Source organism: Canis lupus, chromosome X (assembly GCF_011100685.1).
Source record: "Canis lupus familiaris isolate Mischka breed German Shepherd chromosome X, alternate assembly UU_Cfam_GSD_1.0, whole genome shotgun sequence".
NCBI classification, from domain to species: Eukaryota; Metazoa; Chordata; class Mammalia; order Carnivora; family Canidae; genus Canis; species Canis lupus.
Window position 1 is genome coordinate 48,950,358 of NC_049260.1, and position 14,903 is coordinate 48,965,260.

Below are 14,903 nucleotides of genomic sequence, written 5' to 3' on the forward strand. Positions count from 1 at the left end.
TTAAAGGAGGGGTGCCATAAACATCCAGCTCTCTCAGATCCCAGCGTGATGCCTTAGCACCCATGAAGAATTCAACAGGGGCTTAAGCAGTGTCACAGAAAGTCAGCCTACCCCTGGCTCGAGCAGTATGATTTTTCTGAGAAGGGAAGGAGTAAGCAATATTGTCTAAATGTCACCTCAATATCTTCAAAGGTCAAATTCAGTCAGCCAGAGAGAAAAAAAAAAAGTGAGCTCTCCTCTGAGAAAGTGAACGGTTATTGCCAGTCCCATTAAATAATTTAATCTCAGAGACGTCAAATCAGAGTTATAAAGGAAATAGCAGGTCATCCAGTCCATAATACTCCCTGCCCCCTAATCAGCACAAAAACTTTCTAGACAACATCTGCTGCCAGCAATTGCCCAGCCCTTCTGCTTGAATACAACAAGTGATGAGATTGCTATTTCCCAAGGCAGCCCCTTCCTTTTTCAGATAACTCTAATCATAAGCAGGGCCCTCTAATGTGCCTCTGTTTTATGAAGGCACCAGCCAAAAATCTCAGCAAAAGGGCAAAACACAGACAAGAGAATAGTATGAGCACTAGGTGTCATACTATATACGTTGGCAAATCAAACTTCAATAAAAAAAAATAAAGAAAATGGGATTGGAGGAAATGAACTTTTCCTATGATACAGGTCACTGAAATACCCTTCTCTGCCACAAGAGTTAAGCAATGGCAAAGTGGCTATAAAAGTGGATGTGGGGAACTGAAAGAAACCTGGTATGCTGTAGGCACAGCTCCCACTTCTTGCATACATATACCCTCCTCTGGTTTGGAGCCTCAGTCCCAGCTTCCAGGAGAATCTGGTATGCTTATAGATTTCTGAGCATGCATGCCAGGAAGCATTTTATATTCCTCTCTGGCACAAATCCAAACAACATGGCATGTATAATCAGGCACAGAAACCATTCTTTTCTCCTCAAGAGAGAGATTTAATAACTGTCACTAATTACATGAAAGATTATTATAATAAGGCTGCTGACAAAAAGAAGGAAAGAAAGAAGAAGAAAGAAAGAAAGAAAGAAAGAAAGAAAGAAAGAAAGAAGAAAAGAAAGGAAAGAGAAAGAAAGAAAGAAAGAAAGAAAGAAAGAAAGAAAGAAAGAAAGAAAGAAAGAAAGAAAACAGAAAAGGAAAAGATAAAATAAAATACAAGACAAGACCTGTGTAGAAATCCTGTCTCAGCATTCATGGTTACAAACATGTTAGAATGGGCCTAGCCCATAAATTCTACTCCTCCCTAATAAAGACCAGTAACATCAGTCAGGCCACTTTTGCTGATCATTCCAATACATTCTACTTATTCCTTCTAATGGCTGCCGTCCACCTTCTGTACAAGAGGACCTTCCCTACAGTTTTCTAACATTCTTCCATTGTTTCTGGCTTTTCTGAAAGCCTAGTTCAAGAACAGTGTCTTCCTGTTTCAAAACAACCTTGCAAGGCAGACAAATATATCTTATATCTTTATTAGTCCTACATTCTAGATGAGAAATCCAAGAACAGAGAGGGATGCCTCACAGTGAACAAGAAACAGGATTCAAGCAAAAGTCTTGAGACTCAGGCCAAAATTAAGAGAGACAATCTATGACAGTGTTGAAGAGTATAGACTTCGGAGCCTGGGTTCAAATCCTGACTCTACAGATTGCTTTGCTGAGTGATGTAGAGTAAGTTACTTAATATCTATGATCCTGTTTCCTCAGCTATAAAATATAGAGAATAATATCAATCTACTTCATGAGGGCTGTTATGAAGATTAAACAAGGTAATACATATGAAACCCTTACAACAGCCGTTGGCACAGAGTCCAATATTAGCTGTTATTATTATTATCCTCTAAGTTTACACCATCTGCCTGAGATCCACATGGAAACATGGCATCTGGGAAAAATTGTTCTCTCTAGCCAGGAAAGGTATTTATTTAGGAAGTATTTTTGTAATTGCCTTGTAATTTTCATAAATCTCTCACATTCCAAATGCCATTTCCTTGACAGGCAGAGTCTAAATAGTTCACATTAAGGGAGACTTAGTCTAGGTTAGAGATATTGACATCCTTTGCCTGTGATAAGGCATCCTAAAGTGAGAGAGCTCAAGCCAGAATGGGAGTGGATATAGTGAAACACTTAATAGATGACATAATTCTTCCTATCCAACAAAACTAGATGCCTTTGGTAAAGTTGGAAGATGCCAGATCAATATAGAAAAGTCAACAGAGTTTCTATAAATTAACAGATATTATCTAGGGAAAAATATGATTTTACAAAGATATCATTTATAATTATGAAATATATAATCCTAAAAGTAAACCTAAGAAAGTACGCACAAACTCTTTGTGAAGAAAATTAATAACCTTTTTGGAAAGACATTGAAATTGAAATAATGGAGATTGAAACCATACTTTTTGCTAGCCTCAATATTATAAAATTCTCAATTCTCTTTAACTTGATCTAGTGACTACATTTATTCCAACCAAAATCTCAATAGGAACTTTGGAACACTTATAAAATGTATACAAATAAGTAAAAAGAAAGAAGAAAGAAAAAGAAGAAGAAAGAAAGAAAGAAAGAAAGAAAGAAAGAAAGAGAAAGAAAAGAAAAGAAAGAAAAGAATAGCCAAGTCATGCCTGAAAAAAAATTAAAGTGAAGTGACTTACAAAGAATTAATAAAAATATAGTAATGAAGATAAGCCAGTGGGACCAATTAGAAAGTACCAGAAATTCAAAAAATATGATCCATGGGGGGCACCTGGGTAGCTCAGTCAGTTAAGTATCTGTCATTGGCTCAGGTCACAATCGTGGGTTCCTCAGATTGAGTCCCACATTGAGCTCCCTACTAAGTGGGGAGTCTGCTTCTCCCTCGCCCTCTGTTTGCTCTTCCTCTCCCTCTCTTCCCCTCTCAAATAAATAAATAAATAAATAAATAAATAAATAAATAAATCTTTTGAAAAAGAGAGAATGTGATTCACAAGATTATTGCAAATTATTGAGAAAATAAGAATATAGGCTTTCACATGGAGGCTGGGAAGATTGGCCTACGGAAATGATCACCAAAACCCACAAAGGAGACCTGGGCCTTGGTCTCCCAGAGAAAAAGAAGAAGAAGGTGGTCAAAGAACCAGAGACTCAATACTCAGTTTTAAACATTGAGAATTATTTCAGTGAGATCTGTTCCACAAGAGCCACATCCCCCTCAAAGGGTGTGGTCCTAGAGCAGGCATCTGAGATGCCTCTAGTGAAGAAAAAGAAGGGCCACAGCACCCTCTGTGAGGAGTACCTAGAACCTGAGACTGTGTTACGTGCTGTATGGACAGAGGAAGCAGGCTCTTGGTTCATCTGAGTTCCAAGGTGGGGAGAAGAAAAAGAAGACAAAGTCCTTACGGCCTCTGGCCATGCCCCCTGCCTCAAGAGTGAAGACCTCCCCAGACTCCAGAGAGGACGAGGAGGTAACCAGAGTCGGCAAGAAACCCAAAAAACACAAGAAGGAGGAAAAGGCCCAGGAGGCTACAGCCTCCTCAGCCAAGGATGCTTGGTTCTGTGAGTTTGGGGATGCTCTATACACTTGTTCAGTGGGGAAGGATAGCGAGGAGCAGGCAACCTCAGGGCAGAAATGAAAGCAGGGGAGCCCAGAGAATGCAATGTGAAGATGAAGAAGAAAAAAATCTACCAGAAGGGAGATACTTCTCCAGGGCACCTTGAGTACTCCAAGTCCGTAGAGAGAAGCCCTAGGAAAGGAAGTAAGAAGCCAGTCAAAATTGAGGCTCCAGAATATATCCCAATAGGATATAACCCCAAACCCCCTGCAAAGAAGAAAATGAAGTCCAAGAAAAAGACAGAGCAGCCAGGGATTGAGGAACCAGCTCTGAAGAGGAATAAAAAGAAGAATGGGAAGAAGGGGAAAGAGAAGAGTAGCAGTAGAATCTTGGGAAGAGGAGCCTGACACAGACTTAGAAGTGGTGTTGGAAAAGAAAGGCAACATGGATGAGGCACATGTAGACTAGGGAACTCAGTTTGGCCAGTGGGATACTGCTGGTTTTGAAAACAAGGAACAGAAATTGAAATTTCTCAAACTTATGGGTGGCTTTAAAAACATGTCCCCTTCATTCAGCCACCCCCTAACACAATTAGAAGGCCCAACATGGCTCTCAACAAGAAGGCAGCTGACACCCTGCAGCAGAACCTGCAGCAGGACTATGATCAGGCCATGAGCTGGAAGTACAAGCATGGTGCTGGCCTCGGCTTCTCCTCCACTCCAGACAAAATCTTTTATATTGACAGGAACGCTTCCAAGTCCATCAAGTTTGAAGATTAAAGTCTACTGTCTAGTCCTTCAAAACAGCCAAAATTGCTTTTATTATTCAGTTATGCAGTTGGAAGCCATCTGACAACTGTTCAAATCACACCTCTGCAGAGATTAAGGAAAACTATGCCCATGTGCTTGGATGAACTGGGGTCAGGGAGCTCATGTTTCAGAAGCCAAGAGAACATATGAGTGGCTGACACCTCCTATTTTCTGTATTAAGATCCCATCCCTGTTTGAAGACATCAGCATATATAAATAATAGCTGGATTTGCTGAGTGCTTAGTATGTGCCAGGTACATACTAAGCATACTGTGTTTCCCTTGCATTAATGTAGTTAGTAATTATTAAATAGGTGCTATTATCCCCATCTTACTGATGAGGAAACTGAGGTTCAAGGATGAAGTAATAAAATTGCCTGGGTTCACTCAAAAAAAAAAGAAGATGTTTAATAAATGGAGGAAATAAAATCAGATCCTTTTCTCACCCCATATATAATAAATTCCCAAGGGATTAAATACTTAAAATTAAAACCAGAGCTATGAAAGCTTTCAAAACACAACTTAGAAGAATGACTTTATAGCCTGAGAGAAAATTTCTTAAACAAGAAACAAAAATTATCACAAACAAGAAAGAAATTAATAAATTTGACCACTTTAAGTAGGAACTTCTCTCTAAAAAGGTAGCATAGATAAAGTGAAAGACAAGCCAGCCATTAGCTGTCAGGAGATGTTTGCACAAATGATTAGTTTTCAAAATTATAAAGGTCTTTATAAATGAAAGAATGACCAACAGCACATTAGGAAAAAATGAGAAAAACTTGAGACACACCTTGCAGATAAGAAATTATGATTAATAAACATATCAAAATATGTTCAATCTGTTCAGAAATATTAAAAATGTAAAGTAATACCAGAACAAGATGATATTTTATAGTTAACAGATTGGCATGCATGAAAAATTTGATGACAATGGGGTGCCTGGGTGGCTCAGTCAGTTGAGCATCTGACACTTGATTTTGGCTCAGGTCATGAGCTCAGGGTCATGAGATTGAGCCTCATGTCAGGCTCTGTGGTCAGTGGGGAGTCTACTTGATATTCTCTTCCTCTTCCTCTTTCTCTTCCCTTCTCTCTCTCTCTAAGTACATTTTTAAAAATTAAAAAAATTGAAAACAAAAGTGTTCAAAATGTGCTGAGGATAGGAACTAGATGCCTCTTGAGGAAAGCTTATTTAAAGAAACAATGGCTGAAAACTCCCCAGGAAAGATTTGGACATCCAGGTACATGAAGCTCACAGATTCCCAATCAGGTTCAATCCAAAGACTTCATTGAGAAACATTACAATAAAAATATAAAAAGTCATGGCCAAAAAAAAAAAGGTCATGGCCATCTGGGTGGCTCAGTTGGTTAAACATCTGCCTTGGGATCAGGTCATGATCCCAGGACCCAGGGTTGGGCCCTGAGTTGGCCCTGAGTTGGGCTCCCTGCTCAGTGGGGAGTTTGATTCTCTCTCTCCCTTTACTCCTCCCCATAGCTCATGTTCTCTCTCTCTTTGTCTCAAATAAAAAAATAAAATATTTTTTAAATGTCAAAAATCAAAGACAAAGAGAGAATATTGAAAGCAGCAAGAAAAAAGGAGCTCATCACATACAAAAGAACCCCCATAAGGTTACCAGTGGATTTCTCAGCAGAAACCTTGCAGACCAGGGAAGTGGGACGCTTTATTCAAATTACTGAAAGAAAAATACTGCCAACCAAAAATACTTTACACAGCAAAGCCATCAAAAACAATTGAAAGAGAGAAAAAGACATTCCCAGGTAAGTAAAAGCTGAAGTTCACCACTAGTAGAACTGTCTTACAAGGAATGCTAAAGGGAATTCTTCAAGCTGTAAAGAAAGGATGCTGACTACTAATACAAAATTATATCAAAGTATAAAACTCACTAATAAAAGTAAATATATAGTCAAACTAAGAATACTCTAACACTGTGATATGGTGGTATATAAATCACTTAATTCTAGTATAAAGCCTAAAGGACAAATTATAAATAACCATAGCTACAATATTTTGTGAATGGATACACAATATAAAAAGATGTAAGGAAGTGTTGAATCACTATATTGTACACCTGAACTAATATTACACTGTATGTTAATTAACTGGAATTTAAATAAAAACTTCCATACTGTTTTCCACAATGGCTGCACCAATTTGCATTCCACCAACACCGTACAAGGGGTTCCTTTGTCTCCACATCCTTGCCAACACTTGTTATTTCTAGTGTTGTTGAATTTAGCCATTCAGACAGGTGTAAAGTGATATCTCATTGTGGTTTTAATTTACGTTTCCCTGATGATTAGAGATGTTGAACATCTTTTCATGCCATTAGTATATTAGCCATTAGTATGTCTTCTTTAGAAATATCTATTCAGGAAGTTAAGAAACAAAACAAATGAAAAAAAAACAAGGAAAAAAGACAAAAAGGCTCTTGAATACACAGAATAAATTGCTGATTGCTAGAGGAGAGGTGGGTATGTTATCTATGAGATAGATAACAGGGCTTAAGAATATACTTATCTTTTTTTTAGAGAGAGAGCATGTACACACACATGCAGGTGTTGAGAACAGAGGTGGGGAAGGAGGAGAGGGAGAGAGGGATTGCTCTCAGGACCCTGAGTTCATGACCTGAGCTGCAATCAAGAGTTGGAGGCTTAACCAACTGAGCCACCCAGGCACCTCAAGAATACACTTATCTTGATGAACACTAATAAATATACAGAATTTTTGAATTATATTGTACACCTGAAACTAATATAACACTGTTAATTATACTTGAATTTAAAAAGTAAAAGAACAAAAGGATATGTACAGGCTTAAAGTAAAGTTAATGGAAAAAGATATTCCATGAAAATGGAAACCAAAAGAGAGTAGGAGTAGCTATACTTATATCAGAAAAAAAAAAAAGTTTAGTAGTCAAAAACTATAAGAGATAAAAAAGGTAGTCATATAATCATAAGGAAGTCAATACATAAAGAGGAATAATAACAGTAAATACATGTGCACCCAAGGCACCTAAATATATAAAGCAAATATTAACAGATCTGAAGGGAGAAATAGTAATACATTAATAGTAGGGGACTACAATATCCCACTTTCAGCAATTTACAGATCATCCAACAAAAAATCAATAGGGAAACACTGGACCTAAACTACACTTTAGACCAGATGTATCTAATGGACATACACAGAAGATTCCATCCAACAGCAACAGAATACACATTCTCCTTAAGTGCTTGTGGAACACTCTCCAGGATATACCATGTGTTGTCAGGCCATAAAACAAGTCTTAATCGATTTAAGAAGATTGAAATCATTTAAATATCTTTTCTAATGACAATGGAAATCAAAACAATAATGAGATATTACCTTATCCATGTAGGGTATAGCTAATCAAACAGTCAAAATATAACAAATTAGTAAGAATGTGGAGAAAAGTAAACCCTTGTGAACTATGGGTAGGAATGTAAATTGGTACAGTCATTATGGAAAACAGTTTGGATGTACCTCAAAAAAAATTAAAAGTAGAACTATTATATGATCCAGCAATTCTACTTCACATATCCAAAGTATATAAAATCACTATTTCAAATAGAATTCTATATTCCCATGTTCACTAAAGCTTTATTCATAGTAGTCAGGATAGGGAAACAACATAAAATATATATATACATATATATACATATTATATATATACATATATATAATGAAATATAGTATGTATATTAATAATGAAATATTACTCAATCTTTTTAAAAAAAGTGAACAGAGTCATTTGCAACAACATGGCTGAACCTATAAGGTATTGAGCTAAGTGAAATAAGCCAGATACAGAAAGATAAATATATTACTTGATCTAACTTACATATGGTATCTAAAAAAAAGTCAAACTCATAGTACTAGGAAGTAGAATGATGGTTATCAGGGAAAAGGGAAGATATTGATCTAAGAGTACTAACTTTTAGTTATAAGATAAATAATTCTGGAGATCTAGCATGTAGCATATTGGGTATAGGTAATAATAATATATTGTATACTTGAAATGTGGGGAGAATTAGAACTCAAGTGCTCTCATCATAAAAAGTAAAAACAATAGTTAGCTATGGGAAGTAATGGATATGTTAGTTTGTGATAATAATTTCACAGTGTATACATATACCAGGACATCATCTTGTACACCTTAAATACATATAATTTTATTTGTCAAAAATAAATAATTTTTTAAATGTTGAAAAAATATTTCAAGTCAAATTAAGCAAACACCCGTGTTTCAAATACTTTCAATGGTATACATATTTGATATGTATGTATTCAAATATCTATTCCAATCTATAATGTATAATTGTTACAAAAAAACCCACTAAATGTCTCTGAAACAAATTATGCCCCATATTACACCTAAGTCTTCTCCTTTTAGCTGGTTTGCATGGGCCTATCGCCTGCTTAGACCTTGATAAAATTTAGGTTTATATTAGTCAAATAGTCACAAAAATAATAGTTGGGTCAAATTTTATCAAATTACCCAGGATTTACTTCACAATATTACGTATAGGATATTGTGTTCTTGGGGGGAGGTGGCAGAAAACGAATATTTTCATGTAGAGATATGTACATAATAATTGACTGCCAGGACCTTTAAAAGTTCATTCTGCATTTCCTTTATTTACATTTTGTATGGGCTAAAAGAAAAGACTTCTAGTTAAGCTATCCAAATATAGAAGTACAAAGACCCACCCTCTCTGATATATAGCCCCAGTAACGTTATGACTGTTGGTAGAAGCCAGAGTAGCAGTACGCCGTTCAATTGCATATTCAGCAGACTCATTAGTTGCAACACCATTTCTATTAGTTTTGTAAGCCTGGCAGTATCAGCCTATTCAGGCTTCCCTATAGCCCATGTCCTCATACAAGTGACTGAATAAGAGAAACAGAAGCTTTTACTGGTCAAATGGCCTCTGTCTAGCTATATACATGTTGGAGTAGCAGGAAGCAGATATTGAGGGATAGGATAAAGTTGTTTTGGGTGTTAAGTTTTATAAGTTCTTTACAGATTTTAGATACTAACCCTTTGTCAGATATGTCATTTGCATAATCTAGTTAAGAAATTGTCAGAAGACATAATTAGACATTTTTCCAAAGAAAACATCCAGATGGCCAACAGATACATGAGATGATGTTCAACATTATTGATAATCATGGAAACAGAAATCAAAATTACAATGAGATATTACCATCATACCTATCAGAGTGGCTAAAATCAATAATACAAGAGACAATAGGTGTTGGGGAGGATGTGGAGAAAGGAGAACCCTCTTGAACTGTTGATGGGAATGCAAACTGATGCAGCCACTCTGGAGAACAGTGTGTTGGTCCCTCAAAAAGCTAAAAAATAGAACTACCCTCTGATCCAACAGTTTCAACTACTAGGTATTTATCCAAAGGACTCAAGAATACACATTCAAAGGGGTACATGCACCCTGATGTTTATAGCAGCATTATCAACAATAGCCAAACTATGGAAGGAGTCCAAATGCCCATCAACTGATGAATGAATGGATAAAGAAGATACACACACACACACACACACACACACACACGCACACACTGGAATATTATCCATCACAAAGAATGAAATCTTGCCATTTGTTACAACATGGATGGGGCTAGAATGTATTATGCTAAGCAAAATATGTCAATCAGAGAAAGGCAAATACCATATGATTTCACTCATAAATGAAATTTAAGAAACGAAATGGATGAATTTATGAAGGGGTGAAAAAGAGAAAGGGAAACAAATCATGAAAGACTATTAAGTATAAAAAGCCAACTGAGGGTTGATGGAGGGAGGTAGGTCAGGGATGGGATACATGGTTGATAGGTATTAAGGAGGGCACTTGTTATGAGGAGCACTGGGTGTTATATATAAATGATGAATCACTGAATCTACTCCTGAAACCAATATTGAACTGTATGTCAACTAACTAGGATTTAAATTAAAAATCAATTAATTAATTAAGAATAGGTCACTTACAATATCTCCTGTTCTATAGGTTGCCTTTTAGTTTTATTGATTGCTTCCTTCACTGCACAGAAGCTTTTTATTTTGATGAAATCCCAATGGGTTATTTTTACTTTTGTTTCCCTTCTCTCAGGAGACATATGTAGAAAGAAGTTACTCCAGGCTATGTCAAAGAGGTTCCTGCCTGTATTCTCCTCCAGGACTTTACGGTTTCATGTCTCACATTTAGGTCTTTAACCCATTTTGAATTTATTTTTGTGTATGGTGTAAGAACGTGGTCAAGTTTCTTTCTTTGCATGTTGCTGCCCAGTTTTCCCAGCACCATTTATTGAAGAGACTGTCTTTCCCATTGGATATACTTTCCTGTTTTGTCAAAAATTGACCATATAGTTGTGGGCTCATTTCTGGGTTTTCTATTCTGTTCTATTCATCTATTTATCTATTTTTGTCATTACCAAACTTTTTTTTTTCCAGTTTGACTCCAAAAGTATTTATTAAGATATTTCTCTGTACATAGGAGTTGGAGGACACGGGAACATCCTGTTCCTCCCAGAGCCACAATTCGCTAGGTCAGGTGAACCCTAGATTCCTGATAGTGGGGTGCTCTCTCCTATTTGTTCCTCTCTCACCCACACTTCCCTCTCCCACACTTACCTGCTGCCTCTATTAAATAACCCAGAATTGAATGCAGCTCACCACTCAATAGTACCAGAGCTGTCTGGCTTAGGAAGATGGAAACTCTTTCTACCCATCCACATGCCACATTGGCTGCTGATCCCTGTCACCAGTGTCTTCTTTATCAGCTGGGGAGAGAATTAGATGCAACTGCATTATCTTTCCTCCTCACCCTGCATGGCCTGACAGCAGAGACACGTTCAAGGGAAATGAACGGGCTTCTGAAGGCTTTGTTCAGGCTCCATCTTCATTATTGGCAGGCACATCTGAGGAAGAATCTGAACCTGCTGGGCCAGGTTGTCTCTGTGGGTCTAATATTGGCTCTCCACACTATTGCATGAGTTGCTTAGAATTTAGAGTCCAAAGACTTCTGGAATCAGAGGTTAAGTCGCTTCTCCTCCTTAAAAACTTACCTTCATCATCTATAAAGTCAGAAATTGAACTCGATGTTTTCTAAGACTCTTCTCACTCTCAGATGCTATTTATTCTAGTTACATCTTATTTGAGATTAAAAACAACAACAACAACAACAACAACAGAGAGGATGAGCAATTAGCCCAGGATCACACAGCAAGTTAGTAGAAAAGCCAGTATTGGAATCTAGGTATATTAATAAGTCTGACTTCTGCCAAGAAAGGCAGGATGCGAATCACTTTGAAGGTGAATTTTCAAACCAGCTGATAGTGCTTCTCTTCTCATCTATACTTCCTTGGTATGTGGAGAAAGAAGAGGGGCAATGAACACAAATCTTAGCAAACTAATGTTCAAGCCTAGCTGCCCACAGATTGCCTTTCCCCATGAGATGGGATCAACAGTGCAATTTCATTAGTGGAAAGTCCTTTATTCAGGTGAGAGTGTCTTTAAGGGAGTTTCTTCCCATCCACTGGTCTCTAATTCCATTCTTGAAGGGAAACACCCCTACAACCTGAAGGCCTTTCACATCATCAACTGAAATGTACACTTACCGCCATCGGGGGCAATGCCATGAGCCACCTGCAATTAGTGGTTCATCTTGGACTGTATGGGTCTGTGCCTGGTTCTGTGTCATTACCAAACTTTTGATCACTACAGCTTTATAATACAACTTAAAGTCTGGAATTGTGTACCTCCAGCTTTGCTTTGCTTTTTCAAGGTAGCTTTGACTATTCAGAGTCTTGTGGTTCCATACAAATTTTTGGATTGTTAGGATGCAGAAATTCTCAATAAGATACAACAATTTGAATCCAACAATGTATTTTTAAAAATCATTCAGCATGATCAAGTAGGTTTATTCCTGGGTTGCAAGGGTGGTTCAGTATTCACAAATCAATGTTATACAGCACATTAATAAAAGAAAGAATAAGAACCATATGATCATTTCAATAGATGCGGAAAAAGCATTTAACAAAGTACAATATTCATTCATGATAAAATTCGTCAGCAAAGTAGGGCTAGAGGGAACATATCTCAATATAATAAAGGCCATATATGAGAAGTCCACAGCTATTATCATCCCCAATGGGGGAAAACTGAGAACTTTTCCTCTATAGTCAGGAATAAGACAAGGATGTCCACTTCCACCACTGTTATTTAACATAATACTAGAAGTCCTAACCACAGCAATGAGGCAACAAAAAGAAATAAAATGCATTCAAATCAGTAAGGAAGAAATGAAACTTTCACTATTTGCAGATGACATGATATTCTATATAGAAAACTCAAAACATTCCACCAAAAAATTGCTAAAACTAATACATGAAGTTAGTAAATTAGTAGGATACAAAATCAATGTACAGAAATCCGTTGCATTTCTATACACCAATAATGAAGCAGCAGGAAGAGAATTCAAGGAATACATCCTATTCACAATTGCACTAACAACTATAAGATACCTAGGAATAAACCCAACCAAAGAGGTGAAAGGCCTGTACTGTGAAAGCTATAAAACACTAATGGAAAAATTGAAGACGACACACCAAAAAACGGAAAGACGTTTTATGCTCATGGATTAGACGAAGGAATATTGTTAAAATGTCTCTATTACTCAAAGCAATCTACATATTTAATGTAATCCCTATTAAAATACCACCAGCATTTTTCACAGAGCTAGAACAAAGAATCCTAAAATTTGTATGGAACCACAATAGATGAATTTTAAAATCTACCTAAGCCCTAAAATGTCCTGGCTGTATAAGTCAACAACCACTGTTCACAGATCTTTTGGCTGAATCCAATTCAAGTCCAGTCAAACACAAACTTCAGCCAGAATTTCTTTCATTAAGCAGGGCCCATGGGCAATCACAGGGAATAATACCTAGAGCATGAATACAAACAATATACTGACAACATCAATGCTGAAGCCTCTGTATGATAGTCCATGGAGGCAAATAAAAGGTCCAGAAGACATATTATTAGCACAAGTGAGATTATAGTAATATTCATCCTATTTTTTAAAGCCTGTTTCTAAGCATCTTCAAACAGCAAAAACTCCTAGTAAGCAACCTAGTGGAAGTCAAAGAAACAACACTGAGCTAAACAACCAGAAGGGCTAAATTAGAGATTTGGTTATGCTCCGCAATTCTAATTTGCTATATAACCTTAGATAAACTATATCCCATTTTGAGGCCTCAAAATCCTCTTTCTGCAATGGGGATGAGAAATGCTGGTGACCAGAGGCTTTCATGAGATAGGACAGGTCAAGTGATCCATAAAAGTTTAAAGAAAGCCACTAGGTAATGAAAGGAACTATCATAACAAAACAGGCTTCTCCATTAAGACATCTGTTCAGCTAGTAAAAGTAATGACAGTATGGGATTCCAGGTTGAAGAAATACTTCTTTTAATTGAGCATGCTAAAGCCACGGAGAGTGTACATATAAGAAGGGGCTCTCTAAACAATTGGTAGTGATGATAAAAATGGTGAGTGATGAAAGTCCTTCCAGAGGAGAGAACTCCCCTCTTCCTCTCTTCCTCCCATTCCTTCCCTCCTTTCTCCTTTGGGCTCTGCTCTCCCATTACTTACCCTTGTCCCTGTTATCTGTTTAGTTTCTATCTTGTACTTAACAAGACAAAAAAAAGCTGGTGCAGTAATTTTGTTTAGTAATCTGTTATGTGCTATCTGTTAAGGGGCAGATTCACCTTCTACATCTTCTGCTGCTGGATAGGGGTCGGTGGATGGGTGGTAAGGTGGGTGATTGTGAAGTGCTAGTGGTGGAAAGAAAGTAGAGTCAGGAAAGTTAGATCTCCCAAATGTTATCTTTAACTACTTTTTAACAAAGAACTCTGAGCCCCAATCACCCCAAATAGATTTTTCCTTGTATAGCTGCATATTTTCTCAGCAGAAAGGGAGAAAATCAAAAGTGAAACAGAGAACTGGCCATTTATGATGTAGGAGAGGCCTTCCTTCTACCTCTTAAGAAATCATCTGCACTTGAAGGAGACTTCTGTTTTGCCTTCTGTAGTACCATTCCTATAAGAAGGATCAAGGGGGAAGTACCTAGGCCTGGTACCACTTTAGATATGCTGTTATAGAAAACCCTACTCCCAGTCTCCCTCTCAATTCCATCATACCTCATCCAAAAACAGCCTAATGTGCAGTCTAATGTTTTCTGTGAGGAAACAGAAATTAAGCTGAGTGGATTGACCTGTGAGCTCTAGTTATTTCTGTTCCAGAGGTGAAAGGTTGTATTTGGGGATGCAGGTTGGGGACAGGCAAGGAATAGTCTCTAATCTGCCCCAGTCAAGAAAGAGAAGGGATGGTCAGGTATCTCAGTTGGTAAGCATCTGACTCTTGATTTCAGCTTAGGTCCTGATCTCAAGGTCATGAGATCAAGCCCCAATAAGGCT

At 37.3% G+C, this 14,903-nt stretch overlaps 1 protein-coding gene and 1 pseudogene across 11 annotated transcripts in view; one reads left to right on the plus strand and one right to left on the minus strand.

Moving 5' to 3' along the window:
* ARHGEF9 (Cdc42 guanine nucleotide exchange factor 9) overlaps positions 1–14,903 on the minus strand; it is a 212,052-nt gene that overhangs the window by 117,122 nt on the left and 80,027 nt on the right. The window lies entirely within an intron of this gene.
* LOC111094709 lies at positions 3,072–4,340 on the plus strand (annotated as a pseudogene).